General features: G+C 38.7%; 1 protein-coding gene and 1 non-coding gene across 17 annotated transcripts in view; one reads left to right on the top strand and one right to left on the bottom strand.

Annotated features, from left to right (window-relative positions):
- ENOX2 (ecto-NOX disulfide-thiol exchanger 2) overlaps positions 1-15,805 on the top strand; it is a 295,896-nt gene that overhangs the window by 36,853 nt on the left and 243,238 nt on the right. The window lies entirely within an intron of this gene.
- Positions 8,418-8,499, bottom strand: TRNAS-AGA (transfer RNA serine (anticodon AGA)). Its single transcript has one exon. It is a non-coding gene; the product is annotated as a tRNA-Ser (tRNA).

Raw genomic sequence — 15,805 nt, forward strand, 5'->3', positions numbered from 1 at the left:
TTAAAGTTCTTTCTGGAGAACATAGAGGGGATAAGTTTGTTTAGCAAAGCCATCCCTTTGCTTTGGCATAGACTCAAGAGGGCAAACAAAGAATACCCTTCTAGAAAGATAGAGCAGCTTTTAATTCTCCTTAGCAGTTGCTGGAACAGTAAAATACAGTAGCCATTGGCAGAGTGTGTGTTAAAGGGATTTATATATTTAATCATTTCCCCACTGCACTTCCTCACCCTTGTACTTCTTCCCTGTAACATCAGGTAGAATGCAGTGCTGACGGTTGCTTCTCTTTCCCCCAGTTGAAGTTTAAAATTATGAACGCTGTGTAATGAAATGGTGATTTTTATTCTGTCCTGGTGGTAAAAAAAAGGGATTTGCTGATGTGTAAAATGAGACAAAGATAAATAACAAACAGATGTTCTCACAAAATGTTCATTAAATCCCTGCCTAGTAGAAGATGCTAGATTACATGTGTTCAAACTCTAAATGTGCTAGAGAATAAGGAGCTTTTATACCTTAATGCTCAATTTAGGAAAGACTATATAGCTTTCTCTGTAAAAAATCATAGTAATCAGTGACTTATAGTTCCTTCTTCATTTTGGAGTGGCTTGTCATGACTGTTTTTAAACTTTTCTTATTGATTTTGACAGTTCCAATTATCTAAGCAGACATCACCTTATTGAGGGATTATGGAGTGGGTTTAAGCCTCCTGGATTATAAGGCTCCAGATAGGGGTTATCCAGCCTGCTGAAGGCTTGTGCTTCGATCATCTCTAAAGGACTATCTGCCGTGAGGAAGTGCTAGTGATTGTGAGGGAGTAAAGTTAGGAACAGGGCATAGGAACAGAACCATCCTCACTTTGTTCTTCTCACTCTTCCATAAAAAGTAGAAACTATAGTTCTTGACATAGTATACTGCTTACCACAGTGACTCCCTGCTACTGGCATGCTGCTGTTCTGCCGTGTTAAGTGTTAGGCAGGTGTTAATTTTTGGTGAGTTGTAATATGTAGTTTATGTTCCCAAGATGGGAAGGAATATCAGCTTTACCTGGGGAAGGAGATAGCTACAGAAGATAGCTGAAAGCGATAATATTTGATCTGAATCTTGAAAGGTGGTAAACTTAGTAGAAAAGAAAACAAAAAGCATTTTGGTCAGAGAGAATAGCATATACAAAGACAAAGACACAGAATCCTAAAACAATATAAGCAACTTTGAATGAATTCCTTTGGATTCAATTTGGCTTTGTGCTTCAGCTTGCTCATCTGTAAAATGGGCTTAATAATGATAACCTATTTTATATAGTTGTGAGGACTAAAGAGTTAATATGTATCATATGGAGGAGTTCCTGGCATGTAATAAGTAATTTAAAAGTCTTAGCTCTTATCATGACATTAATAGCTGAAGTTTAGCATTTGGGTAGGACATTGGAGAAAAGCGAAACTAAAGTACTAAGTTCAGAGGGACAGGTTATAGATTGTGCCAACTCGCTTCAGTTGTGCCCAACTCTTTGCTACCCTGTGGACTGTCACTCACCAGGATCCCCTGTCCGTGGGATTCTCCAGACAATAATACTGGAGTGGGTTGCCATGCCCTCACTGTGTTAAGACATTTGTATATTTTCGTTTTACAGGATTGGGAACAATTATGGGATTTTAAGCTGAGGTTTCAAATAAGTAAGCAAATTTGCACGTTAGGTATCTGTTTGCCTTCTGAGAGATAAACCTCAGTGGGCCAGGAAAGGCAGAGCATTTATGGAAATTGTGGAGCCAGAGGATCAGTTATAAGATTATTGCAGTAGTCTAAGTAAGAGTATTACAATAGTCTAAGTAAGAGATGATGGAGAATCTAAAGTAGAAGATTGGCAGTGGAAATGGAAAGACAGGTGCAAATTCAAGATATATTTCAGAGTTACTAAGTATCACAGAATGGCAATAACAAATCTGTTCTGTTTGACCCATGCAGTGTTTGAATTTGAATGCCTATAGATGGAACATGCATTCTCTAGTTTGACTTGAGCTTCACCACTCCCTATTGTATGACAATATTGATGTTATCACAATATCATAAATTGATGTTGCCTGCTGGCCATTTATGGATGAAGGAGAGAAGCAGTTAAGGATGGTCTCTAGATTTCTAGACTGAGTGACTGGATGAACAAAAGTACTAACAGCCTAGATCAGGAATTCAGGAATATGAAAGAATTTGAGAGAAAAGAGAAAGTATTGCTTTGGTTATATCCAGTTGGAAGCATCTACAGGATATTAATCAGAAACATAGATCTGAGGGTCTGAAGATAAGTATGCATTAGAGATATAGATTGGAGAAATCATTAGTTTATAGGTCATAGCTGAAACCATATAAGTAAATTAGGCATACTAGAGTATATTTAGAATGTTAATAGAAGACTGAGCTCAACAAGAAACCAATGAAGTGACCAGAAGTAATGCTAAAGAAGGGAAGAGTTCCCAGCATAGGGTAGACCTCAAAGAGTAGACTTACAGTATAGATTCAAGTGTAGACTCATGGTGTACAAACACTTTGGCTGGTTCTCAATGTATGGATCATGAAACTCGGGGCTCCCCAAGACTCTTTCAGAGAGTGTGAGAGGTGAAAACTGTTTTCACAATTCTAATGTTATTTGTCTTTTTCCTTGTGTTGACATTTTCACTATTGATGCAGAGCAATGGTGAATAAACTGCTGGTGCCTTAGCGCAAATCAAGAGAATGGTACCAAATAGTACTTGTTAGTAATTATATTCTTTACCACCACATACTCACAGTTAAAGAATTTCATTTTCACTTAATAATGTCCTTGAAAAACCAGTAAATATTATTAATTTAATTAAATATTGATATTTATGCACATATCCTTTGAAACAGCTTTCTTGAGGTATAATTGACATACAAAGAACTGCACATATTTAATGTTTGCAATTTGATTACATATCTTTTTAATTATGTATCGAAATGGGAAACATGGATAAAACACTTCTCATACATTCTGAAGCATGACAGTGTCTGGAGGTAAAGCAAGTGCTTTACATGATTGAGTTGTAAACTGAACTGCAAGATTTTTGCACAGAATTTTAATTTTACTTGAAAGAACAACTAACAAGAGCTAACTAACAACTAACAAGCAGTGATTATTCAGATCTGGGTATTTGGCAGCCATTTTCTCAGAAATAAAGTAAGCTTGTCGCTTTAAGGAAAATAACTGACAGTATTTGTTGTCAACAAAAAAATTTGAGAATTAAGTGAAAATTAAAATTTTGGAACACTTGAATCTACTAGCAGAAACTTGAGAGCTTCCCAATACTAACCATCTTTTCTGATGAGATTGAATGTTTGCCACTATGAGCCTTGAATGACACCAGGATTCTTGGCCTCCGGAGGAGAGGAATTTGATCCAAGGCCAGTGAAGAGGCTTGATCACTCAGAGCTTTTGTGTAATAAAGTTTTATTAAAGTCTGATAGAGATAGAAAAAGCTTCAGACACAGACATTAGAAGGGGACAGAAAGAGTACCCCCTTGCTAGTTTATAGCAACAAGTCACATACTTATTAGCAAGCTGCTAATTAGAGAAAGGAAATGTCTCAAAACTCAGGGAGTTGCACCAGGCTCCTCACCCACAACATGCATTTTGAGATAGCATTGGCACAAGGTGAGTCATCCCGGGCCATAAAACAATTGACATGAATCTTGAAGAAAGGCGATTTCCAAGCAAATACATAGTTTCACTAACACAGCTTAAGAGAAATGGGTAATACATACTGGTTTGTTGAGCCATTATGGGTTCTGAGTCTTAGGCGGAACTGATTTGAAGGAAGGCAGATTCTAAGGAAATCTGTAGTTCATTAACATAGCTTAAGAAAACCATTTCCACAAGAAAAACGCATTGGTTAGCTCAAGGTTTGAAAAAGTTAAGCTCAGGTGGAAGCAGGTGTCATCCTGGCAACATGGAATTTGAAAAGAAACCTCCTTTCAGTTTTTTTTTTTTTTTGAATCGAATGTTTATTAACCTTTTTGAAAACTTTTTATTTTTACTTTATTTTACTTTACAATACTGTATTGGTTTTGCCATACATTGACATGAATCCACCACGGGTGTACATGTGTTCTCAAACATGAACCCCCCTCCCACCTCCCCTCCCCATAACATCTCTCTGGGTCATCCCCGTGCACCAGCCCCAAGCATCCTGTATCCTGCATCGGACATAGACTGGCAATTAGTTTCTTACATGATAGTATACAATTTCAATTTTGTATAGAGAAGGGCAAGAAACCATCTGACCACTTGTAGTTGGTTTTCTCCTGCCTCTTAAGAGAGAGGAAAAAAAACCTCTGACACTTGCAGTCTATCCCCTCACTTGGGGATCCTAGCCTTCCTGCCTGTTACTCTCAAGATCAGCAGTGATGTTAACTCATGTGGTTTTTAAAATATTATGTAATGAAATAAGTCACCATTTGGAAGATCTACATAGCTCAGTGAAACACTATTTTTCAAATGATCGATGCATGATATAAAATCATGCTTAGGTAAAGATTCACTTAAAGCATAAGGCTGGGGAACTTCCCTGGTGGTCCAGGGCTTAAGAATACACTCTCCAATGCAGGAGACACAGGTTTGATCCCTGGTCAGGGAACTAAGATCTCACATGCCCTGGGGCAACTGACCCAGTGAGCCACAACTAGAGTCACCTGCCACAGTGAAGAGTCCACAGGCTGCAACAGAGATCCAGGGTGGCCAAGGTAATTTTTACAAAATAATAAGGTACCAGGCGGACCAGTGGATTTTAATATAACAGTGTGTAAAACACTCATTAATATGGATTCAGATTCCTCGCTGCATTTGTCTTAAAGAAAGTACCAGTGCCAAATTTTGGTGTAGTATTAAAGAAGAATATCCACACTGATCTGAAACAATTATTCAACTACTCTTCCACTTTTCAGTTACATATCTACATTAGGCCAGATTTCTTCATATACTTTAAAAGAACCTATCACAAAAAACATATCACAGCATATTGAATGCAGAAGGAGACACAGGAATTCAACTGTCTTCTAATGAACTCTCTTATATTAAACAGATGGGCAAATTAGTCAAACCTATTCTTGTTACTTTTTATTTTGTTTTGGAAAATATAGTTATTTTTCATAAACATGTTACTTAATGTAAACATTTGACTTCTTGTTGTTATATGTAAAAGAGTAAATAAATCAAAACTTTTAAAATGTCACAGTTATAACTCCTAGTATGTGCTAAGTTGCTTCTGTCATATCTGACTGTTTACAACCTTGTATACTGTAGCCTACCAGGCTCTGCCTGTCCATGGGATTCTCCAGCAAGAATGCTGGAGTGGGTTGTGATGTCCTTCTCCAGGGGATCTTCCTGACCCAGGGATTGAACCTGTGTCTCTGATGTCTCCTGATGGGCAGGTGGGTTGTTTACCATTAGCACCACCTGGGACACCCAATTTTTTGTATAGTTGGTATTAAATATAGCCTACAGAAATCAAAGACTCTTTGAGATTCTAAGTATTTTTTAAAACTTAGAATCGGATCTGCTGTTGTGGATTGCTGAAAAAAAAGTGGTGGAGGGAACAAATGATGACCCTTGTCTTACTGTTAAGTAGACTAGACTCCTACAAGGGAAACTGACACAATGAAAAAATATACTATGAAAAAATATGACTCAGAGGCAGAGCAAGTAACATATACAGTAGGCACTAACTAAGAAACGAAGAGTAGAGGTGTAAGTGGTAAGGGACTTGTTGCCAAGAGAGACTTAAGCATAGGTAGCATTTTGTACACCAGAAGAGTGGGGAATATTCTTTCTAAGCTTAGTGACTATCATGAGCAAAATCCTAGCGGCCCAGATAAGCTTAATATGCTCTAGGAACTTGAAGGAGACCATCCTGACTTGTTTGCATTGGTTAATAGCAGGAAATTAGTTTGAATAAATAAGCAAAGGCTAGAGCAAATTTGGAGAGCTTAAAATGTCAGGATGAGGAGTTTAGGTTTTATGGACAATGGAAAGCTGTTCAAGTTTCCTGATTCAGGATGATGACATGATGAAGGCAATATTTCATAAAAATTAGCCTAGAAGTAGTGTAAAGGAGAGATTGGAATAGAAAGACTAGAAATTATTTAGGATAGTATTTAGTCAATCCATTCATCAAGTGGTGAGGACCTAGTCATGGTAATGGAAAGTCAAGAATGGATGCAAGAGATACTGTAAAGGCAAAATGAGCAGGACTTGATTGATTAGAAAGAGAAGACTAATGGTGACACTGGATGACTGAGAGAATAGTGCTGTCATTGATGGAATATAAGAACATAAGGAGACCCATTTTAAGTAGTTGATGATAATTAGGTCATTACTTGAAGGTGTGGGATTATCCAAATAGAAATAATATATGAATAGAGAGACACTAAATAGGTGGGATGAGAAATATAAGATTGAGAGGCTACATTTAAATAGATAAGTATTGTGTTTGAGGAAATGAATGGGTTTGCTGAGGAATAAATTCTATAAATCAGGAGCCCAGGAACTAAGACTTAATGGTAGGCGGAGCCAGTGAAGGAGAATGAAGAAACAATTGAAGACTAAGAGGAGAACAGAATAATACCAGACTATAGAAACCAAGAGGGGACAGATTTTCAAGAGGCTGGAAATCGGCCACATCAAATTCTACAGAAAATAGAAGATTTCATATATAATTTGAGTTCAGTGAAAACAAGAGTCTTTGTATTGTATTTTTCATTCAACAATTGTTGCCTAAATGCCTAGAATTGTACTGAGGGAGGCAGGGATCATTGGAGACCTTCTCAGAAGCTTCCTATCATGGATTTGTTGACAAATGTTTCCCTTTAAATAATACAACTGAAGTTGTAGAAAGAGAGAAGATACAGAGCTAAAGTCAACTTTTTAGTGATAAAACTAGGAATGCATCCTGTATTTTGAAGTATGGAAATTTATCTTTCTGTATAAAATATAAAGAATTTTTTAATGTCTAAAGCTTAAACAGATATATACGAACTGATCTATAATTTTTTACACACAAACACATATATATATATCTGACTTTTTAAAAAACATGTTGTATTCACTGAAAGAGTATGAGCAGAAACTGAAAAGCCAAGTGAAAAAAAAATAACATGAAGAGATAAAATTTATCTTCAAATGATTTCTTCAATTACAAAACCACCCAGAAATATAGCACAAAACGTGTGACATTAATAGTAACTCCATTTTAATTTCAATGCTATTATTCAGTTAATGTAAATTAATATGAAATATGATACAAACAGTTAAATGTAGCCCCCATATATTGCTTTGAGTGCATCTGTGAAGGCAGAAAAAGTAGACTAAATCAGTGAGAAACTGAATTCTAAAACAGATATTGTAGTTTTCCTCATAGTTCATATGTCAGGATTATCTCTTACCTTTTCTTTAGTTCTATTGCTCTTTTTTAATTTTAATAACAAAATAAAAATATGCATTTCAATGATAAAACGGTAGTTTAGCAAAAAGCAGAACAATGCTGCCTTGCAGCGGATCTTTAACTTCAATTTTTAACAGAATTAATTTCATGAGGTGTGTTGTATCTAAATCTAGACAGTATAGGTATTCATGTAGATTCATAAACCGTATCCCATGAACTCCAAATAAAAGATATAAACCTATTTTTGTCTATGGAGACAGAGAAAGGAGTAAGGTAAGAGAGAAAAGTACTTTATTAATCCTAAAAAAATCAGATACCTATTAGAAACTGAGAAAGGAGAAATATGTATAATGTGTGTTTGTGTATGTGTATTTCAAAAGGAATACATTAATGAAGTAGCTATTTCTTCTTTAGAATGACAGATATCTTTGCGCTCAAAAAGAAAAATAATAGGGTCTTCCCCGGTGGTCCAGTGGTTAAGGATCTGCCTCCCAATGCAGGGGATGAGGGTTTGATCCCTGGTCGGGAAAGTAAGATCTCACATCCCACGGGGAAAGTAAGAGAGCCCATGCACTCTGGAGCTCCTGTGCTACAACTGGAGAGAATTCTGCGTGCTGCAGTGAAAGATCGTGCGTGTCACAACTAAGAGCTGACACAGCCCAAAGTAAATAAATTTATAAAGAAGAAGAAGAAATGATATAGGAAGAGTTTGGATTAGATGACCTGTACAGTCGGCGTTGTCCGTTTCTGCGCTACTGGCCTTCCTGTTGCCGATTGTCTGAAGGGTTTTGTGCGTCTCCTGCTCCTCCTGGACTCACGTTGTAACCACAATCGCCCGACTCCCTAGCTCTGTCATGTCTTCGTCGTCTAGCCCCCTTGGGGTCCCAGTCGTATCCCAGCCGTTCATAAATTCTTTAAATGGTCTGCGGAGACGCCTGCAAAACAGAACTAACCATGTGTGTCAAAACGTTGACTTGCCATAGTCGGCAGGATTCAAACCTGGGCGGGGAGACCCCAATGGATTTCTAGTCCACCGCCTTAACCGCTCGGCCGCGACTACCCGGATGGTTAATCTTGGCATAGAGACCTATGTAGAGCTGGCACACAAGTGTCTAGTAGCAGGTGAAGGGCTTTCTGAAGTGGATGCTGGTTTCCTGTAAGGAGGCTTAAGAAGGGGAGCAAAGAAGCAAATCATCCACATATTACAACAAAAGAAGGAAGCTCTCGGGGACTTGATATCCACCAGATCAGCCTTCAGGATTTGCAAGAAATAAAGACTTCGTAAAAGCCTGTGGGCCGAGAAGAGCTACTCCACGTTCAAAGTAATGCTCAAAATTCTCCAAGCCAGGCTTCAGCAATACATGAACCGTGAACTTCCAGATAATTCCAACATGTGTATCATCTTGGTATTGGTATCTGTTCTTTAGTTTGAGATTTTCTGGTTGCTTGATATCAGTGACTTTTTTAAATAAAATTCTTGACATTGTAAATATTTATATTATGAGATTCTGGATCTTTTTTTACATCTTTTCTTTTGGTAGGTCTACTCTGGCATCATGCTGGTGGGGGAAGTGGTCACCACTTCATTACTACTGTGTGGAAATAGAAGTGCAGGTTCTCCACTAAGCCTGCATTGATACTCTGGGGAAGTAGAGGGGCACCCTGTTACTGCTTATTGACCTAGGTATTGAAGCTCCCTTCTAGGGCTTTACTGATACTGATAGAGAGAGGGGCACCTGATTTCTGCTCACCATGTGGCCTCACTAATATTGATTGAGGATGAATGATCCATATGGCCTTCTTCTACCCACTAGGTTCCCTTAGTCTTTGCTCATGGGAATGAGGGTAAAGCCCTAGAAGTTGAAGCTTCCTTCTAGGGCTTTGCTGATACCACCCTGGCTGATAGAGAGGGAGGGGCACCTGATTTTTGCTCACCACGTGGCCTCCACTAACATTGTCTGGGGATTAGCAAAAGATCCATTTGGCCTTCTCCTACCCACTAGGTTCCCTACTTAGGCTTTGCTCATGGGAATGAGGCTAAGGCCCTAGAAGTTGAAGCTCCCTTCTAGGGCTTTGCTGATACCACCCTGGCTGATAGAGAGGGAGGGGCACCTGATTTTTGCTCACCATGTGGCCTCCATTAACATTGGCTGGGGATTAGAGAAAGATCCATTTGGCCTTCTTCTATCCACTAGGTTCCCTACTTAGTCTTTGCTCATTGGAATGAGGGTAAGGCTCATGATTTTCCTATATTGTTTGGCTGGAATAAAGTGTTTATTATCTAAAATTTTTCTGAATTGCTGTTTGCCCCTTTCTTGGTCTTTTGACTAGAGAGAGCAGGCTTTCTTGAAACTAGTTTTGTCTGTGCTCTTTGGTTTCTCTGGGTTGCTGGCTTTCTCAATACCTAGTCCAGGATAAATGAAGAGCACCCAGGAAATTCATCACTTTGTTATTCCTTGGATCCCAAAGTCCTTAGCCAGTCTGCCTTTCTCTCTCCGCCTTTCAGAGTGCTTATGTTAGTTTTATATAAAATAGGATTTTAGCTGTACTTATTGGGAAAACTAGGGAGAAGTGCATCTCTTTATCTTGTGCTAGAACCAAAAGCTCAGATATACTTTTTATTATTCTAATTTACCATTTATAAGGTGTTTTTCTAGAATTGGATATATCAGCCTACAGACCCACCCCACTCATCATATTCATAACCATCATTGAATTTATATATTTTAACCATGTTACCTCTCAGCCTTCTGTCATCCCTTGGATCATTTAGTTGACTTTCAGTAGATAATCTTCAAGTCCATGATGACTTCTTTGAATATCCTGATGGTATTTCCCAAATTTCTCAACTCTGATAGCTGTTCTTACTTCCAACTCTGAACTTGGTCATTTTAGCAACTGCCCAGATTTTTTCTTTAATGAAAAGACATATTAAGCTAAATCCTCACTTCATTCAAAACCATGCTTAAATGTCACCTGTTCAGAGTGGCTTTTCATGACCATTCCCTATACAGTTACTCTGTTTCTTTTCTTCATATCACTTATCACTATTTGACATTTTATAATTATGTGTTTGTTCACTGTCCCCATCCCTCTAATATAAAGACTAGGACAAGGCCTGTATTTTACTCACTGTTGTATTCCCAATGCTCAGGAACGTCATGGCACATAGCAATCTCTAAGTAAATATTTTAACTGATAGAATGAATAAATATGTCACAAGGGATTTGGGTGAAAGAGGAAGAAGAGAATGGAAAGTTTAGGGCACCTGATTGAAAGAATTCTAATTTATATACGACAGTAGCCTCCAGATTTGACATACATGGACCAAACTTAGATAAAAATGTGTGAGGGGCAGAAACTTACTTTTTCTCTTTTTGATTCTTTTTGTCTCTCATCTAAACGACGTTTCTTGTTCTATGAAAATACTTTAGCATAGGAGCAAAGCCTTTTTAAATATGGCAGTTATGGCCCTCTGATGGCAAGGTTGAAGACTCCTGACCAGAAATTTCCACATTTTGCTTAGAAGACAGAAGCAAGTGACAGTTTGTCCAGCTGCGGCTGGTGCATTAGAACTCATTTGGTCCATGGAATAACTGTATTCATTCCAAATGCAGGTCTTTTGATGAAGCTCAAGACCTTGAATTGAATCCAGTTTTTATAGGTGAGTAGTTAAAATGAATAGAAGAAAGCAGTGAGGTCATCTATCCTGAGCAGTCAGGACCTCATCATACTTCTGCTCACTCTATGACTTTGGTTGCAGCTAACTATGGAGTCCCACATGGACTGGGATCTCTTTGCTTGTCACAGCAAAGGAAGGGATACAACATTTTCTCTAAGATATCACTGCACCTTGGAGAAAGATTACAAAGCAATGTGATATTTTTTATTTCATCTCTTAGTTTGATGTCTCTCTAAGCAGCTCAGGTGTCAGGTGCCATAGATGGAAAAAAAACCTGTATTACACCCTCCCAGAATATTTCTAAAAATATGTCCATTCCTAATCTAAATTCAGAATAATAGTATATATTATACTATAATAAAATATTAGGGCTATGCTAAAACAAAAATAGTGGAAAATTAATACGTTAATGTCCTTTCAAATATAGCAGCCTTCTAGGGAAACACAATTCAGGTTTGAGAACGTTAGTCATATACAACACTTGTCCTGGATAATTGATATCACCTGAGCTATAAAACTGCAGAGCCACCCCACCCTTCCCAGAAATATTTCCTCCAGAAATTATATTGTTCCTTGAACAGGCAAAGCTTTTACTCAAATGAGCTGTCTCCAACAAGCTTTCCATCAAATTCTTTGCCATTGGTGCAGTTGCCTTAATTTTCCTTAAGTGCTTGCTGGCTGACTTTGAGTCCAGAAAGACAAAGTGTATCTTATGGGACGGAATTTAAGTTTGGGAGAAAAAAGAAAAGCAGCTGCCTTCTTTTTGACCTCCCTGCCATTTTCTCACCACTAGTGGTGATGAGGAGATGAGAGCCAAAACGGCCCTCGTTTCTATCTTGATATACCTGCTTCGGTGACTTGCTTACTTGCAGCATGTGAATGACCTCCATAAAAATAAGTTCACTGAAAGAAAGATCTCCTGGCAATTCAAAATTTAGTCTAATGATTTACTCCCACAAAAATACATTTCACATGGTTGCACTGAATTTTGCCTTTATTTTGTCTGCTGACTCAAATTGGGGAGCTAACATAATGGGGTGTACTTTTTCACTTTGTTTTTATTCTAATAAAATATCACCCTTTAATTGTAGGTAGTGGATAGGGGAATGAATAATGAAGAAATTTGCTTTCCTTGTAAAACTGTGCTTATGAGAAAAAAAATCTCACCTTTGAAAATACTTTTAACTGTGCAGACTTTTTGGCTGAATTTCAGTCAACATGAGTAAGATAATAGCCTTATGCATCCATCCACCCATCTGTTCAGTTCATTTGTTCAGTATTTATTCAACACCTACTCTACCAGGCATTGATGATACAGCCACGAAAAAGATAGAGAAGTGAATCTTCTACTCCGTGGGCCCTTGATGATGGCCTACTCCTTGAAACCCTCTTTCCTCTGAAGTGCATTCCCACTTTATTTATTTTGTTTTCAAAAAGTTGTTGAGCTCCTCCAAGGCAGAAATTCTATCTTGTGTTTTCTATGATGCTAGACATTCGACAAATACTTGATGGACTAGATTTAACAAAAGTATTTGAAGATGTAGGTGAGGAACATTTCAGAGCTAGTCATTGGATGTTAGATTTAGAAGGGTCCTTAAAGATAATCTATTCCATAGATCTCCAGACGGTAGTTTTATAGATACCTTTAGGGTTTCTTCCAGGGAATGACGGAGAAGGCAATGGCAACCCACTCCAATACTCTTGCCTGGAAAATCTCATGGACGAAGAAGCCTGGTAGGCTGCAGTCCACGGGATCGCTGAGTTGGACACGACTGAGCGACTTCCCTTTCACTTTTCACTTTCATGCATTGGAGAAGGAAATGGCAACCCACTCCAGTGTTCTTGCCTGGAGAATCCCAGGGACGGGGGAGCCTGATGGGCTGCCGTTTATGGGGTCGCACACAGTTGGACATGACTGAAGCGACTTAGCAGCAGCAGCAGCCAGGGAATGGGGACGGCCCAGTGGAGGGATGGTGGTACTGTTATGACCTTCAGTGTACATCAAGCATAAGATTTGCACTTTCGACCCTTTTACGTGGAAGACATTTCTGTAAGGTTTTATATGAACAAAGATTTGGCTGCTTAAAAAAACCCTCAAAACTACTAACTAATTGGTCCAACACCTCTTACAGATCTTTTAGATAGGCCTGGACTGGAATGAGTGAATTTAACTTAGATGATCATTATATATACTACTGTGGGCAGGAACCCCTTAGAAGAAATGGAGTAGACATCATAGTCAATAAAAGAGTCCAAAATGCAGTATTTGGATACAATCTCAAAAACGACAGAATGATCTCTGTTCGTTTCCTAGGCAAACCATTCAATATCACGGTAATCCAAGTCTATGCCCCGAAAAGTAACACTGAAGAAGCTGAAGTTGAACGGTTCATGAAGTACTATGAGACCTTTTAGAAATAACACCCAAAAGATGTCCTTTTCATTATAGGGGACTGGAATGCAAAAGTAGGAAGTCAAGAAATACCTGGAGTAACAGGCACATTTGGCCTTGGAGTACAGAATGAAGCAGGGCAAAGGCGAATAAAGTTTTGCCATGAGAACACACTGGTCATAGCAAACACCCTCTTCCAACAATACAAGAGAAGATTACCCATGGACATCACGAGATGGTCAACACCGAAATCAGATTGCTTATATTCTTTGCAGCCAAAGATGGAGAAGCTCTATATAGTCAGAAAAACAAGAGCAGGAGCTGACTGTGACTCAAATCATGAACTCCTTATTGCCAGATTCTGACTCAAATTGAAGAAAGTGGGGAAAGCCAGTAGACCATTCAGGTATGACCTAAATCAAATCCCTTATGATTATACAGTGGAAGTGAGAAATAGATGTATGGGACTAGATCTGATAGACAGAGTGCCTGAAGAACAATTGTACAGGAGACAGGGATCAAGACCATTGCCAAGAAAAAGAAATGCAAAAAAGCAAACTGGTTGTCTGAGGAGGCCTTACAAATAGCTGTGTAAAGAAGAGAAGCCAAAAGCAAAGGAGAAAAGGAAAGATACACCCATTTGAATGCAGAGTTCCAAAGAATAGCAAGAAGAGATAAGAAAGCCTTCCTCAGTGATCAGTGCAAAGAAATAGAGGAAAACAACAGAATGGGAAAGACTAGAGATCTCTTCAAGAAAAGCAGAGATACCAAGGGAACATTTCATGCAAAGATGGGCTCAATAAAGGAGAGAAATGGTATGGATGTAACAGCAGCAGAGGATATTAAGAAGAGGTGGCAAGAATACACAGAACAACTATACAAAAAAGATCTTCATGACCCAGAGAATCACAATAGTTTGATCACTCACCTAGAGCCAGACATCCTGGAATGTGAAGTCAAGTGGGCCTTGGAAATCATCACTGTGAACAAAGCTAGTGGAGGTGATGGAAATCCAGTTGAGCTATTTCAAATCCTGAAAGATGATGCTGTGAAAGTGCTACACTCAATATGACAGCAAATTTGGAAAACTCAGCAGTGGCCACAGGACTGGAAAAGGTCAGTTTTCATTCCAGTCCCTCCTAAAGGCAATGCTAAAGAATGCTCAAACTACCGCACAATTACACTCATCTCACATGCTAGTGAAGTAATGCTCAAAATTCTCCAAGCCAGGCTTCAGCAATACGTGAACCGTGAACATCCAGATGGTCAAGCTGGTTTTAGAAAAGGCAGAGGAACCAGAGATCAAATTGCCAACATCTATTGGATCATCAAAAAAGCAAGAGAGTTCCAGAAATATATCTATTTCTGCTTTATTGACTATGCCAAAGCCTTTGACTGTGTGGATCACAATAAACTGTGGAAAATTCTGAAAGAGATGGGAATACCAAACCATCTGAACTCCCTCTTGAGAAACCTCTGTGTAGGTCAGGAAGCAACAGTTAGAACTGAACATGCAACAACAGAGTGGTTCCAAATAGGAAACGGAGTACGTTAAGGCTGTATATTGTCACCCTGCTTATTTAACTTCTATGCGGAGTACATCATGAGAAATGCTGGGCTGGATGAAGCACAAGCTGGAATCAAGATTGCTGAGAGAAATATCAAAACCTCAGATATGCAGATGACACCACCCTTATGGCAGAAAGAGAAGACAAACTAAAGAGCCTCTTGATGTAAGTTGAAGAGGAGAGTGAAAAACTTGGCTTAAAGCTCACTCAGAAAACTAAGATCTTGGCATCCAGTCCCATCACTTCATGGGAAATAGATGGGGGCACTGCAAATAGTGCCAGACTTTATTTCTTTGGACTCCAAAATCACTGCAGATGGTGCTTGTAGCCATGAAATTAAAAGATGCTTACTCCTTGGAAAGAAAGTTATGACCAACCTAGACAGCGTATTGAAAGGCAGAGACATTACTTTGTCAACAAAGGTCCATCTAGTCAAGGTTTGGTTTTTCCAGTAGTCATGTACGGATGTGAGAGTTGGAGTATAAAGAAATGTGAGCTCAGAAGAATTGATGCCTTTGAACTGTGTTGTTTGAGAAGACTCTTGAGCATCCCTTGGCCTGCAAGATCCAACCAGTCCATCCTAAACGAGATCATTCCTGGGTGTTCGTTCATTGGAAGGACTGATGTTAAAGGTGAAACTCCAATGTTTTGGCTACCTGATGCACAGACTGACTCATTTGAAAAGACCCCGATGTTGGAAAGATTGAAGGCAGGAGGAGAAGGG

The sequence above is a fragment of the Ovis aries genome, chromosome X (assembly GCF_016772045.2).
Source record: "Ovis aries strain OAR_USU_Benz2616 breed Rambouillet chromosome X, ARS-UI_Ramb_v3.0, whole genome shotgun sequence".
Classification (NCBI taxonomy): Eukaryota; Metazoa; Chordata; class Mammalia; order Artiodactyla; family Bovidae; genus Ovis; species Ovis aries.